General features: G+C 39.7%; 1 non-coding gene and 1 pseudogene across 1 annotated transcript; both read left to right on the top strand.

The window, feature by feature from the left end:
• The first annotated feature begins 4,971 nt into the window (after nucleotides 1–4,971).
• Nucleotides 4,972–5,083, top strand: LOC114507130. Its single transcript, XR_003685406.1, has one exon. It is a non-coding gene; the product is annotated as a U6 spliceosomal RNA (small nuclear RNA).
• Nucleotides 5,084–7,460: 2,377 nt separating this feature from the next.
• On the top strand, nucleotides 7,461–8,634 carry LOC114505944 (annotated as a pseudogene).
• The last annotated feature ends 6,024 nt before the right edge of the window (nucleotides 8,635–14,658 follow it).

The following is a 14,658-nucleotide window of genomic DNA, read 5'->3' as shown; positions in this document are numbered from 1 at the left end:
GTAAAATGACAAAAAACTCACAATTATTAACAACCACACCTAAAAAAAAAAAAAAAACAACTAAGCAAGCAACTAGAACAGGAACAGAACCACAGAAATGGAGATCACATGGAGGGTTAGGTACAGGGGAGTGGGAGGAGGAGAGAGGGGAAAAGGTATAGAGAATAAGTAGCATAGATGGTAGGTAGAAAATAGACAGGGGGAGGGTAAGAATAGTATGGGAAATATAGAAGCTAAAGAACTTAAAAGTATGACACATGGACATGAACTAAAGAGGGGGAGAATGTGGGTGGGAGGGGTGTGCAGTGTGGAGGGGAGTGGAGGGGGAATATGTTACAACTGTAATAGCACAATCAATAAACTATATTTTTAAAAAACTCTTTTGTTTAATGCAAATTAAAGCCATGAGATCACCTCATGTCAAAATGAGTATCATCAATAAATCAACAAACAACAGGTGCTGGTGAAGATGTGGAGAAAAGGGAATGCTTGTGCATTGTTGGTGGGAATGAAGGTTGGTGCAGCCACCATGGAAAACAATATGGAGTTTCTTCAAAATATTAATAATGGAACTGTTTTATGACCTGGTGAGTCCACTTCTAGGAATATATCTTAGGAAACCTGAAACACTAATTTGAAAAAATATATTCACCCTTATGTTCATAGCAATGTTATTTATAATAGCCAAGATTAGGAAGTAGCCCAAGTGTCCATTAGTAGATGAATGGATAAAAAAGTCGAGGCACGCAATAGAATGCTACTCAGCCAAAAAAAAAAAAAAAGAAGAAAGCCTTACCTTTTGCAACAGCATGAATGGACCTTAACAGCATTATGCTAAATGAAATAAGCCAGTAAGAGAAAGACAAATACCACATGGTTTAACTTAAATGTAGAATCCAGTGAACAAAATTAACACAAAACAGAAACAGACTCATAGATACAGAGAACATACTAACAGCTCTCAGGAGGGAGGAGGTTGGGAGAGCTGAGTGAAAAAGGGGAAGAAATTAAGCAAAAGTCCCTACATACAACAGAATGGTGATTGCCATAGGGAAAGGGGGTGGCGGAAGAGGGCAAAGGGGGGATAAGTGGTTGCAGAAAGAGACCTGACTTTGTAGTGAGCTCAGGATGCAGTGTGCAGATGATGGGTTACAGTTGTACACTTGAATCCTGTCTGGTTTTATTAACCAACACCACCCCAATAAATTCAATAAAAAGGATATTCTTTCAATTGCACTGAAGCCATACACATTTTTTTTTTACTACGTAGGGTTTTCTCTCTCTTCTCTCTTCCTCTGAAAGCTATATTATACCTGTGCTCTTTTACTCACTAACGAGCTCAGTTTTTCACAATATATATTCAAATAAAACCATCAGGAAGAATTGGAAAAAAAAAAAAAAGAAGCAAAACTATTCTAGCTGCTGAGACTCGAATGATGCATCCAGCATTGATTGGGTTTCCTGAAAACGTCCCTTTGCTGTATCTACTAACAGGAACACTTGAATAAAGGGAGGAGATGCCAGCAGGATGCCCTGACCTCAGGCAGAATTACTGGGAATACCAAGCATGTGGTTTGCTAGCATTCCATGTGTTTCCTTATCAAAGCCTTTTACAGTGTAAGTTCATGCTTAGTTTCCTGTTTTCCCTGCCAGCTGGAATGTTCCATGGTGGTTATTCAGCTATTTTATCCCCATTGCCTGGTACACTATGGTGTTAATAAATATCTGAGAACAAAGGAATAAATGAAGGTTAAAATAAGAATCAAGACATATTAGGGCTGGGCTGAAATATGGTGCTTATTGGAACTGAATTGAGTGGCCCAAGTCAGGTCGGCTCCAGGTTTGGGTTAATGGTGGGTGTATCTACAAGTTGCAAAGACTGTAGGGACGTACTAAATAAACCTGAAACAGTCTAATGGCTCTCTCCTCTCTAGTGCAGGTCTGGCCAGTTCGAGGGAAGCTCTTGTTCTGAAAGTCAATATACCAATGTGGCAGATTATTATGAAGGAGTTAAAGTCACTGAGCACTGTTCTTAAATTCCAGAATTTTGGGGCACACTAATGTGTTCCAGTTGCTGGGTGCTACATATACCCAGAAATAAGGCCTTTGGGTTTAGCATGGGTAACTGAACCCTAATCCTGACTTTTGCCCTCTGCCTAGCTTGAATATGATCACCTTTGTGTACTGAGGACCTACTTTTTAGCAAGCATTTTTGGATATTTGTGATAAAATGAAAATATATATCCACATCCCACCATCACATAACTCAAGTTCATAGAGTTATGGGAAAATAAAATTGAAAATTTTCCTCTAGGTTATGGCATAATTTCTTGGAAAACCCAGTGACCTTGTAGCCAGTTGCCAGTCTACAAGACTATTTAGTTTCTACTTCAAACTACTAACTGAAACCAGAGCCTTACTCACCTCAGGATCATGAAAGAGCCTTACTTTCATGCCAGGCTCCCCACTACTCACCTTGAGGACTAGCCCTGTGGTCAGGTTTATTACCAGTCTAAGGATCCCTTCAGGCATTCCTTCCCCCATCCTCCTGGCCTGTACTCTTTTATCGCTGCACTGGATAGGGTGGTTTACTGCACCTAAAAGACAGGATAAATTCAGCACCACTCAGCTCTAAAATTCATCAGGAATATGACCTTGCAAAATTATTTAACCTCTCTGGTCCACAGTCTGGAAATAGGAATAATGTGCATTCCCTTAAAGATTTCTATGAAGGTCAAAGAAGATGAGATGCTATTATATCACACAATGCCTGGCCTAGCAGCTCCTATTTTTGTTTTACTTTCTTAGTTCTTGGGTACATATGTATGGCTGGTAAACTATGCTTGAAGGAAGGAAGTAGAAACCTAGGAAAATTAAAAAAAAGAATTCACTGAATTTATAAATTGGAGTGATTTTAATGGAGAGTACCCTTAAGTAAGTAATTGAAAGCTTTGAGTAATTAGCAATATTTGGGACAGAGTGACCTATAGTTTGGGAAATGGAGACAGTGATGTAGTTTTCATAATGTCTTTTGCTTATTATCTTGTATTCATTTTACACTTCAAAATACAGTGAACTAAATTACATGTAGGAATAAATTTATAATAATGAAGCACTACCATAACTATTAGCTGTTTTGAATTCAAATCTTTTCAAGATGCCGATTAACCTACCTCTGTGTGGTACCTATGTGAAACATTTGGCAATTAAATAAAAAATCACAGAAAAAAAAGCTTTTCTAGAGAGAGGAAAAAGATAATTTCTCTCATTTTTTCTTTGAATAATGGCAGTTTCTGTGTATGTACTTCTGAATTACACTGAAGTTTGGGGTGCCACTGTATTCTTTAACTGTTGATTTGCAATGGAAATCCTTCGAGTATTCAAGTAGTGTAGTGGAAGTGACAATTTAGTTACATTTTTATTCAGTCACTCTCCTACCCTTGCTCACACTTGATGTTCCCAAGGCTATGTGAGTCTTTATTAAGGTTATAAAATGCTTCGACCTTCACAAAAGGCACCATGACTTCCCTTGAGGTCCAAAGCATTAATGATGAGGTGAAATGCAAAATCATTATCTGAGAGCAGCATCTCTCCTACCACAGAAGCTGTTCAAATCATCCGGTTGAAAGGCAAACTTATCCAAAAGCCAATAAAGAATTCTCTCTGGCAGTTGAAATATTGGGCAAATTGCTTTTCATCTTATGATAGGATGTTAACTGCCTGACAGCTAAATGGTGCTGCTGGTTTCCTATATCCCACTCCTGCACGCTGGGTAATTGATGGTCTTTGGGTTCAGAGGTCACAAGCTCTTGGTGAGTTTACAAAGAGAAACTTCACTGTGGAAAAGCGCCAGTGGTGAAGGTTTGATTCTTGCCATTGTTTCAGTACCAAAGGCTCTAAGAAGAGAGTCATGCTTCATTCAGGGTTAGTGCCACAGCTGCATTCAACTGATCATGAAAACTTGTAAGTGCACTGGTGAAAAATTAAATGCTGGCAACATGAGAAAACATTAGTTCTGTGAAAACTGACTTATAAGTAGAAAGGCTTACCTTTTCCTGTCTAAGACAAGGTAGTATGCACCCATACATGTAAGGCCCACAGGTGATGGTGGTGACAAGTACGTGTCTCTAGCAAAACCCACCTTTTCATTCTGTCCCAGATTTGAGGACTGTATTAAGAAGAAGTTAAAATGTTTGAAAGCTGGAAAGCCCATCCCAACCAGTCCTTACCCTACCTTTAAAACATTTTTGTGTATGAAAAGAGTTCTTTATGAATACAGCAGAATCTAAATTCCTTATTGTCAATTAGCACATTTATAATGAGGTAGGTGTTCTTGGATTTCTATTGAATAACATTGAATATTTGATATATATTATCAGAAAATCAAAGAATGTCCTAATTAAAAAAGATCTAAAAAATAAACTTCATGGTTCTTCATCTAGTTCATGAGTTCATGGAGAACCACTAGTCCAAACGGTGGAAATATAGTTTGATAATCATTTTCAATATTACATAAAACTTGCTGGAAATCCTATATTTACTATTTGGTGTGGGTATCAATTTTATTTGTTTTTGACTGGTTTGTTACTATCTCAAGGAACAAGTACTGTTATTATCTGTGTTCTCAGTGCTATTTAAAAGCTCTTTTTGCTACAAAAGTAACACAGGAAGTACATGGACTCAGTTTTCCGTTTACTAGAGTACTATGTAGTACTAGTACTAGTGACTGTGTAGTTCTTTTTTTTTTTTTTAAAGATTTTATTTATTTTTAGAGAGGGAAGGGAGGGAGAGAGAGAGAGAAACATCAATGTGTGGTTGCTGGGGGTTCTGGCCTACAACCCAGGAATGTACCCTGGCTGGGAATCGAACCTGGGACACTTTGGTTCCCAGCCCGCGCTGACTGTGTAGTTCTTGATTCTGTTGAAGCATTTTCTCACACAAACTAGGCATTAGAGCATAAGAACCAGCACCGTTGCTCACTTCAGCTGCACACATATGTATTAAAGTGGGAAGATACAGAGAAGATTAGCATGGTCCCCTGAGCAAGGATGCCAAGCAAATTCTTGAAGTGTTCCATAGCTTTATTTTTATTTAAATTACATGATTGTTGTTCAGTTACAGTTGTCTGCATTTTACCAGTTGAGCCAGTGTTAGTCGGCAAATACAAATGTGACTCAGTATGTCAGAGCATGGATGGTAGGCAAGGAACTTACAAGGACACACTGCTAGAAATGGCAGTGCTCCAGAAGTTCAGGGGAAGAAAAAGACAAACACGAGGGAGGAGTGCCTTTGGCGATTAGGGGGTAGGAGGAAAGTGAAGGGGAAAGATACCCGTTCCTCCCTCAACCACACACACAATCCAAAAATTCACTAGGGAATCCAGACATTGGTATGCTGACAGGAGAATATGCCCTCCTAACTATTCATCTTGCAAACCACTGAAGATGAACATAATGAACAGAAGGAAGCTAAATAAATCTAGTCAAAATTTAGTGTGATCACCACATCAGAAAATATGATTCAGCACATCTGGGAAATCAACTCAGAATGATTGTCTTCAAGGTAAGCCCTAGTAAAATTATTAGACTTAAAAAAAAAAAAGGAAAGGAAAAAAATCTCTCAAGGCCACCAGGCAAAAGATCAAAGTACATTAGACTTATTAAAAACAAATAAGGAAAGACAACAATGGCACGAGTGTGGGTAGAAGGTGAATGCACAGATGTTGTATTTTATAGGCAACAGGTAAAGAATACTATTTAGAAAGTAATACACCAGAGATTAACATTACAGGACTAGGCAGACTCTAAACTGAATTTTGACTCAAAACTGTTTTCCAAAGAACACATAAGATAACAGGCATTATAGAAGACATAAATTGAAAGGTAACCACTAAAATGAAAATATAATTCTTCTTAATTATCAATTTTAATTGAAAACCAAATAATACACATTGTGTAAAGAAATAAGCATAGCAAGTATGACCTAACATACATAATTTTAAAACTATTGTGACAGAACTGAGGCCAACAGAATGGAGACATAGTAGTCATAACCATAAAGGGGAAGTGACTTGTTAAAAGAATGTGCTTTTCACTTTGTTTTACAAAGCCATACATAGCTTATCCCATATACAAGGGACATAATTCAAACAAAATAACTAGAAACACAAACAAATAAAATAGACAAAAGTACATTGAATCCATAGAAATAGTAAGAAAAGAGACATTTGAACTTATTATCAAATAAAGCAATATTCAAGCCAAAAAAAAACAATAAAACTGATGAAAGATACTTTTTAGTGCTAAATGCCTCAAGTCAAAATGATCATATGAAATTTATGAATATAAACTGTAGAACATACATAGAGACACAAAACAGATCAAGTGAGCAAACCAAAAATAATTAAGGAGCCAGAAACCTAAATAACATAATCAATAAAAGAGATGTTATCATCATATTCCAAATGGTAGGCTCTGATCATGAAAAATGCACTTCCTTCTCAGGTGCTTATGGAGCATTTATGAAGTTTTTCATACACTAGCTCACAAGGAACACATCAAAATGTTCTATAGTGCAGAAATATTACCAACAATATTCCCTGATTACAATGCAATACAACTAGCAATTATTAACAAAGCAAAAAATTAAAACTCCCACCAGGAAATATTTTAAAAACCTCCTATTAGACAACTCGTGGGTGAAACAAGGGAATACAGACTGAAACTGCAGAATTTAATAAGATAATGGAAACACTACATAAAGTGCCCTTGGGGTACACTTGAAGCAATGGTCAGAGGGAAATTCATAATACAAACTCTTTCACCAGTAAAAAGGAAAGAATGAAAGCAAATTAAATACCCAGCCAAACACCAGAAAACAGTCAAGCAAGAGAAAGCTCAAGAGAGGAAATAAGAAAAGCTGAAGTTAACAGGGTAGATTATTACAGAAAAACAGTAGATTTGGTTGTGTGAGCATCTGTGTGTGTGTGTGTGTGTGTGTGTGTGTGTTGGTGCAAGTGGGTGTGCATGCATGGGTGGGGTGGGGAGTGCTTCAGGGAGAATGGAGTGGTGTCTTCTTTCAGACTTGAGGAATTCTATGGCAAACAGATTTCTCTAGGGTAGAAAGAATGTGTGTGTATACACACAAGCACACATACATGATTTTTCTGTAATTCATTGTTTTATAACTTTAAATTGGGAGCATATGTGATTTTCATATCTGAACTGTGATAGCTAATACCAAAATGACAAGTGAGAACTAACACTATTAAGCCCCAGCAGGTTTGCTGCATTTATCTCTGTAACGGTGATAATTGATTAGAACTTACACTCTCTGGTCAGTGCCTGAGCTCTTCAGGGTGGCGGCTGACTCAGCGATGCTCACAGCATGGCGCGGGTCCTGACTGTGCCCCAGCATCGAGAGAGAGACATGGGTTGTTGGAGCCTCTTCGGTGCTGGAGGTCTGGCTGCAGGCAACTCCGAGGTGGTGAAACCAAACCTCTGGAGTGGATGGACTCTTCCCAAGCAACTTAGCTGTATTGGCAGCAGCTGGACAGTCTTCCTCATTAATATCTATCTGTCAGTGTAATCATCACACCATTGCCTTCTGGTGGCAGGGACTCAGCTCTGAAATCTACATAGGAAAAGCACCTGGATCCCAGTCTTTCAATGGCTTCAAGACAGCCAGGAGTGACTACCCTGGAGCAAGATGGGTAGTGAGCCTCTAGGCAAGATGTCCCTGCCCATGGGGATGTGTCGCTGGGCATTCAGCTAGGATGACACCCTGGAGGACTCTGCACTCATGACTCTTCCTATATCAGACATGGGCAGCATCCCCTAGAAGCCAGTGATTCCAGAGCGCAAGTATCAGCACCTTACCAACGGGGAAGAAGGAGAGGCCCGTGTCTCTTCCCCTGCTATGACTCTGTCATTGGCCATTGACAGCATGGACCAGGTCCTCATGGCAAAGGCTAAAGCCACCCATGTCATTATGAATTCTCTGCTCACAAAACAGACCCAGGAGAGCATTCAGCATTTCGAGCAGCAGGCAGGACTGAGAGATGCTGGCTACACACCACACATGGGCCTTCCCACCGAGGAGGCCAAGTACCTTTGAGTGGCAGAAGCACTCCCCAAACTGAAAGTACGGAGTGGAGAGAAGCAGCCAGCCTCAGCCCAGTCCACTCCCGGCAGCACCCCCACCACCCCTAGAGGCTGGTTTTCTTCTGGCTGTTCCGCAGCCTTCCCTGGCCCATATCTTAGCACCACGGATTCTGCAATTGGGGATAAAGACAGAAACTTGGCAGATAAATGGAGACTCTTTGGACCAAGAGCTCTCCAGAATCCTGATTTGGGAGGTTTTGCCACCCAGGCTTACAGAGGAGCCCAGAAGCCTTCTCCAAGCAAGCTGATCCATGTGCAGGCTGTCTGAATGACTAAAGATCCAACAACCTTCAAGCCGCCCAAGATGGGCATCCCAGTGACTGACGGGAAGAAACCATCAATGGACCAAGCATTTCACACCCTGTGACTTGAATTTGCTCACACCCACTGGCTTCTAGAGTTTTCTTTTCCAATGACTCTGGATAAAGGGTGTCTTGTACCCACTCCCCTGGTACCCTGGCTCTGAATTAGGAAACGTGTTTTTTTTAACTTCTTAAATTGAGGTTAGAACTGGAGACATAATTAATTTTTGAGAAATATTAGAGCAAAGCCTGTCCTTGCGTGGAAGAAGTGGTTGTGTGTTGCTTTAATTTAAAGTTAGACTAAATAGTCTCAGCAGTGGTGTATGGGGTCCCCAGCACCTGTGTTTGTCTCATTTAGGCTAGACAAGAACCTGATCATTGCTTACTAGGTTTATGTTTATAAACAATACAATATTTATATTGTTTATGCTTATAAACAACATAATATTTATTTTGTTCCTTTACCACGGTCAGCATGTGCATAGGCAGGTCGTGGCAGAGAGGTGCTCACTGACCAGTCTCTGGCCCTCTTGACTGCTGGTGCTGTGTGCTCCAGCCTTGTCAGTGAGGGGACCTACCATCTGTCTGAACTCTGGGCATGAAGAGAAGCACTTGGCAGGGACCCTCCTGCTGCATGGAGACTGGAGCCCTCGCTCTCCAGCAGAAACAGTTCTTACTGCGGTGCCTCTGCAGACAGGCATTACCTGTCCCAGCAGGACAGTTTTGCTGGGCACTGCTTCTCTGTCACATGCCAGCAAACACAAGTCTTGCATATCCTTCGCTGCACTTTAAAGTGAGATTAAGTTAACTCCAATTGTCGAAAGCTTTCTCAGGGAGAAAATGCAGCCTACTGCTTTGGTACAAATGGACGTCAAGTTTTTTCAAGTAAACATGGAGGTAACTCTATGTAGGTTATAGTGTGTATGTTCACTGAAACAAGTGTCACCAGGGCCTGCAGCTCTTTCTGAGAGACAGGAGGGTGAAAAACTGTTCACATGTCACCATTTCCCCCAAATGAGCCTCATACCTGCATAAACACAGCACTCACTGAGGAAAGGAGCCAAAGGAAGCAGCACCTGTTCTTTTCTCCTCACTGTGCACGTGTTTGGTCGTCGTCCTGAGCGCTGTCTTGGATCCCTGCTGTTTTTGCTTTGGAAGGATCTTGTTTATGTGGCCAGCTGGGCTGACCTTTCCTTAGAGAGGCCCTGGAGTCCCAAATGATGAGAACAACTAATGTATTTGTGTCCTCTGTTATGCTTGTATCTCTTACTTGTATTGACAATAAAAATCAGTACTGCTTCTCAAAAAAAAAAAATAAGCCCAACAAAAACCAGTGATAATTGATTAAGGGACTCCATTATGTGTAATATCTGGGCTAGCAGCAGTGATGGTGGCAATAAGGAAACAATGGACATTACTCTTGAGAAAATGAGAGACTCAATGTTGGATCTCTTCAGCTATGTTTCAGGTTTTAGAATTATATTCTTAGAGCATTTCTAATGCTCACTTCTACTAAAATTCTTCCAGGAGAAATAAATCACTTCAATACAGTGAGTGTGAAACACTTTAGCCTCATGCCCATGAAGTACTCTCACAAAATGCTTTATTATCAGAAACAATTACGTTGTAGCAGAGCAAATATTTTGATTGGATGAGCTGAAAAAAGATGACTTGTAGAATATTTCTACAACTCGAAGCTAAGAACAATTGCTCTGAGAATTGAAACTTTATCTTACATATCAGTGCTCTGAATATTTCAGGCTTTCAGGGTATCTACTGACTAAATATACTAAAAAGTAAACAATTGTTTATTTTTAATAATTCAGTTTTTCCTTCTTTAGACACATTATAGGTTATCGATGCCTTTTTTTTGTTATATATCCATAAAATTTTGATCCTTGTGAACAAATGAACTTGTGAGTTCTATAGCACTAGGCTGAAATTTTCCCTGGTAAAAAAAAATAGTTTAATTAATTCATAAACTTTTCTCATTTAAAACATATTTATCCTGTCTTTGATTCTCACTATAAATTATAGCCATACTTCATTCTAATATATTCTGTTATTATTTGGTGCCTCAAAAGATTTAAAGGATGCCAATTTCCTGTGAAATTTATCAGGAAATATTCAGCAAAGCTGTTTAGAGGAAACTTATAAAAATACAACATACAAAAGATTTATGACATTGCTTACATTTTAGCATGTTTCCAGATTCAGAAACCTAGTTCCTTTCTGCTTTCTTTTGACATGAGTAAGTTTAATATTAAATATTAACTCTCTTCCCCATAAAAATACATATATATTATTTATTTAGGATGGATTTGTTATAAAATTATTTAGAGATTTTCATACTCTACTGCTATGCTTACATAAGGATCATTTATCCTTATTTCATATGATTGGCTCTCCTTATAAATTTTATTTGGTAAATAAAAATTATCACACACCCCTGCCAAAAAAAGAAAAAGAGAAAAGAATGGGGATCCTCCTTCACTGGTCGGGGAGGGAAGTCTCTGCTTTATTTTAGCACCTTCCTAATATCTTCTCCAGAGAAAATGACCTATTTAATTTGAGGATTCAAATTCTGGGAGACTGGTCTGGCCATGCAACCTCAGGTGTTAGGTATCCATGTGTTTGAAGGCCATTCCCTGCTGTCATGTTAATTTTAGGTGTCATCTTGGCTGGGCTGTGTTGCCATGCTGTTTGGTCCAACTCCAGTCTAGATGTTGTGGGTGGAGGGTGGGTAAATAGGGCTATAAGGGGACTAAATAGTAATGGAAGAAATAAAACTAAAAAAAAATAAAAATACAAAACAAAAAAAACACATTTAAATCAGTAGAAATGAGTAAAGCAGATTACCCTTGATAGTGTGTGAGTGGGTCTCAGTCCGTCAGTTGAAGGCCTTAAGAACAAAGACTCGGGTTTCTAGAAGAAGAAGGAATTCAGAACAAGACTTTGATATCAAAGTCTTATCTGAGTCTCCAGCTTGCTGGCCTGTCCTTTAGATTTCAGATGAGTCAGCCTCTGAGATCCTGTGAGATAATTCCTTGTAATAAATTAGTCTCTCCCTCTCTCCATTCCTCCCTCTCTCCCCTCTTCTCCTCTTCCTTCTCCTTTCCCCTTCCTCCTCCTCCTCCTCCTCATTCTTCTCCTCCTTTCTCTCCCCCCTTCTCTCTCTCCATCTCTCTCTCCATCTCTCTCTCTTTCTCCCTTTCCCTCCCTCCCTTTCTCTCTGGCTATGAGCTCTGTAGAATATACCTGCTAATACATCTCTCCCATCACTTTTCTATTCTGTTTCTATTTGGCTTGCTCAGGAAATTGGCCACATAGGAGCAGTTCCTTTATTGATACTCTTTCTACCTCACCATACTTCTTCCTTCTTGAGCAATAAAGATCTGGAACTTCCTCCAGAGTGAGGGAAGCTGAGACTATGGGCCCTGGCCCAGCCGAGGGACCCCCACATTGAGTCTTACTGGTGCCTGGCAAAAATGAAGTGATCCTCTTCCTGATATTTGCAGCTCCTTTAGGAACAACTCAGGTTAGGAGGGCAGGATGGGCCACAGGACTTTTTGTATCATCGAGTAGAAGCCTAAATCCTACCTGATCTGCAAACATATCCTAATAAATTTCTTGGGGGTATGAGGGAGCAGTTCTACTTTGCTTGAGGCTAAGTCTCCTTCTATCACAAGACGGAATCTTTCTGGTCAGAAGATATAGAAAAGAGAGGCACAAAATCTCATCTGTTCTGCCCTCATTCTAGGACCATAACTGAATTATTAGCTTTACTTTATTACTTAAAGTCATTAAATTCACACCATAATCCTCTAGGTAAACTTTGTCACCAGAGTACTAAGGTCACACAGCCCCTAAGTGCAGCGACGTCCATCCCCATGAAGAAGCGTGCCCTTCACAGCGCCCGCAGTTCCTTTGCTGGCCAAGGGGATGGAAGTCCCACAGACACCCCTCAGACCTGAGGACAGGCCTTAACTTTGAAGTCTCTGCAGGCATTTGAATGATATTTTCTAAATACCGAATTAGTTAGGTATCCACTAAAATTCATGTTCTCATTCTTTTCTAAATTATAGAGTTGGGCTGAGATTTAGCTGCCTTACCAGAGACCACATTATCTCAGCCTTCATTGCAAGTAGGGAGTCTCATGTAAGTGAATTCTCACCTGGCCCCTGACATTTGCATGTCTTGCTGGAAGTACTCTGTTCTTTCTTCCCGCTGGATGAGATGCCCAAAGCCTGGCGGCTGCTTGAAGATGGCAGAGCCCCTGTACTTCGGGTCTCTGAGTCAGGGCATGTAGGAAGCTACCTACTGCCCTAACGCACCCACCCTGGACTATTGTATGAGTGAGAAATAGACCTTTTTTTAGTACTTTAAGACACTGAATTAATACTAGAACTCTTGCATCAGCATAATAGCTTAGTCTATGCTAACCAGGGAGCATTTTGCTTATATTTTTAGCCCATTTATTTAACATATAGGATTTTACTATGTGAAAACATGGTGCAAATAGATTTGTTTCATTGGTGAATTTATCCTGATGATTCAGTTGATGTCTTTATGCAGGGCCAAAATTCACCATCAAGTCAATAAATTAAAACAATTCCATTGAATTTGTTGGCAGTCAGTATGTAGAAAAATTAGCTGGTGATTGTTGACTGATTCTTTCTGCTCCATTTTAGAAGTAGTGTGTGGCCGCAGTGCCAGATCAGGTGTGTCCTGCCTGCAGACCAGCAGGGGTATTTTTATTCCTTTGCTTCCCTCCACTGTAGCTATAGCCTAAACTTATCTCAAACAAGCTATGTTTCTAGAAACATTAATAACAAAGAAAGACATATTTTCAGCCTTTGTTTGCCTTTGTTTCTTTGGGTAACATTCTGTTGCCATCAACTTCTACAGTGTCTTTACTAATGGCGGGCCTTCCTCCTCACCGGCCTCTGGGCGGGGCCTGCTGACTCCTGGGCAGGGGACACGTGAGCGCTCATAGGCATTTCTGATTCCCCATGACTATGACGTGGTTATTTTTATGGAATAATTATTATAGAAAGATGTTTCCAACTTACTATATTTTTTCTTTCCTCACATAGAAGCTTAATCTAGTGTCTCAACCATACACTTAAACTTGTTTTCATGATCTTGGAGCAGGTGGGCATGTATTTTGAAATGTCAAATTCCATCAGCCTGGCTGAATATAGATATTCCATGTGGTAATTTCCAGTTCAGCTGAAGGGGGGCAGGGGGAAAAGATGATCTGTCAAAATAGCGGTGAGTGATTTTAGTCATCATATCTCACTTTACCCCTACTACAATTTTATTTCTTTGCTGTTAACTTCTACTTTTATTTGTCATGGCTCTGGAATTCTCAGCTGTGCGATATAAGTTATGAAAACAGCCATTGGATCTGATCACATTTTTTTTAATAAAAACCTATTGCACTTGAAAGAAATACAAAGTCTTCAGCTTGGCCCACAATAGGCATTGATTAGATCCACGCCTTCATAACTCTGTGTTGTGGTAATGCATGTTATTATTATTCTCTAGACACTGTGACCTTTGTAGGGGTTATTTTGGTCACTTTTTAAAATGGTTTGAACATTCAGAAAAGCCTTTCTAAGCCTTCTAATAAGGTATCCTGCTCTAACTGAGCATTTATAAAATTGCAATTTGCTTTTGTGTCTGATTATTAATTTAATATTTGTCAGTTCTCTGCATTGAATACCTATTGTTTTGCCTGTTCAGCATACTTTCTTCTATGTTTCCTGTGAGCAGAAATAGTTTTCTGTAAACTTCCTCTCCCACCTCACCTATGTGATTTCTCCCAGAAATGTCTGTTATATAATTATAAGTCTGTAATAATTATTATACTTTTATAATAGAGCCATGGGCACCTAATTCCACTGTGCACCTTCTAGTCACAGGTGATTGGAAAAGGGAACAATCAGAATTCTTTCCTACAATTTTTCAGACTGTAGTTATCAGAGTCAATCCTTTTCTAGTAGTATTGTGGTGCTTTGGCAGCCTTTCCCCCAAATGTGGGGAAATCCCAGTCATCTACAATGAGCTGACATGCAGAAAGGATCAGATGTGAGAAAGGATTCAGAGTACCAGTGGTATTTGAGTGCCTGATTCCAGTTAGAAGCCAGGTAGCAACACTGACCTTAGAGGTGGACTGATTTATGAGATAC

This window comes from Phyllostomus discolor, chromosome 9 (genome assembly GCF_004126475.2).
Source record: "Phyllostomus discolor isolate MPI-MPIP mPhyDis1 chromosome 9, mPhyDis1.pri.v3, whole genome shotgun sequence".
In the NCBI taxonomy this organism is placed as follows: Eukaryota; Metazoa; Chordata; class Mammalia; order Chiroptera; family Phyllostomidae; genus Phyllostomus; species Phyllostomus discolor.
Note: the sequence above shows the minus strand (reverse complement) of the source record. Positions and strands in the feature narration are given on the sequence as shown.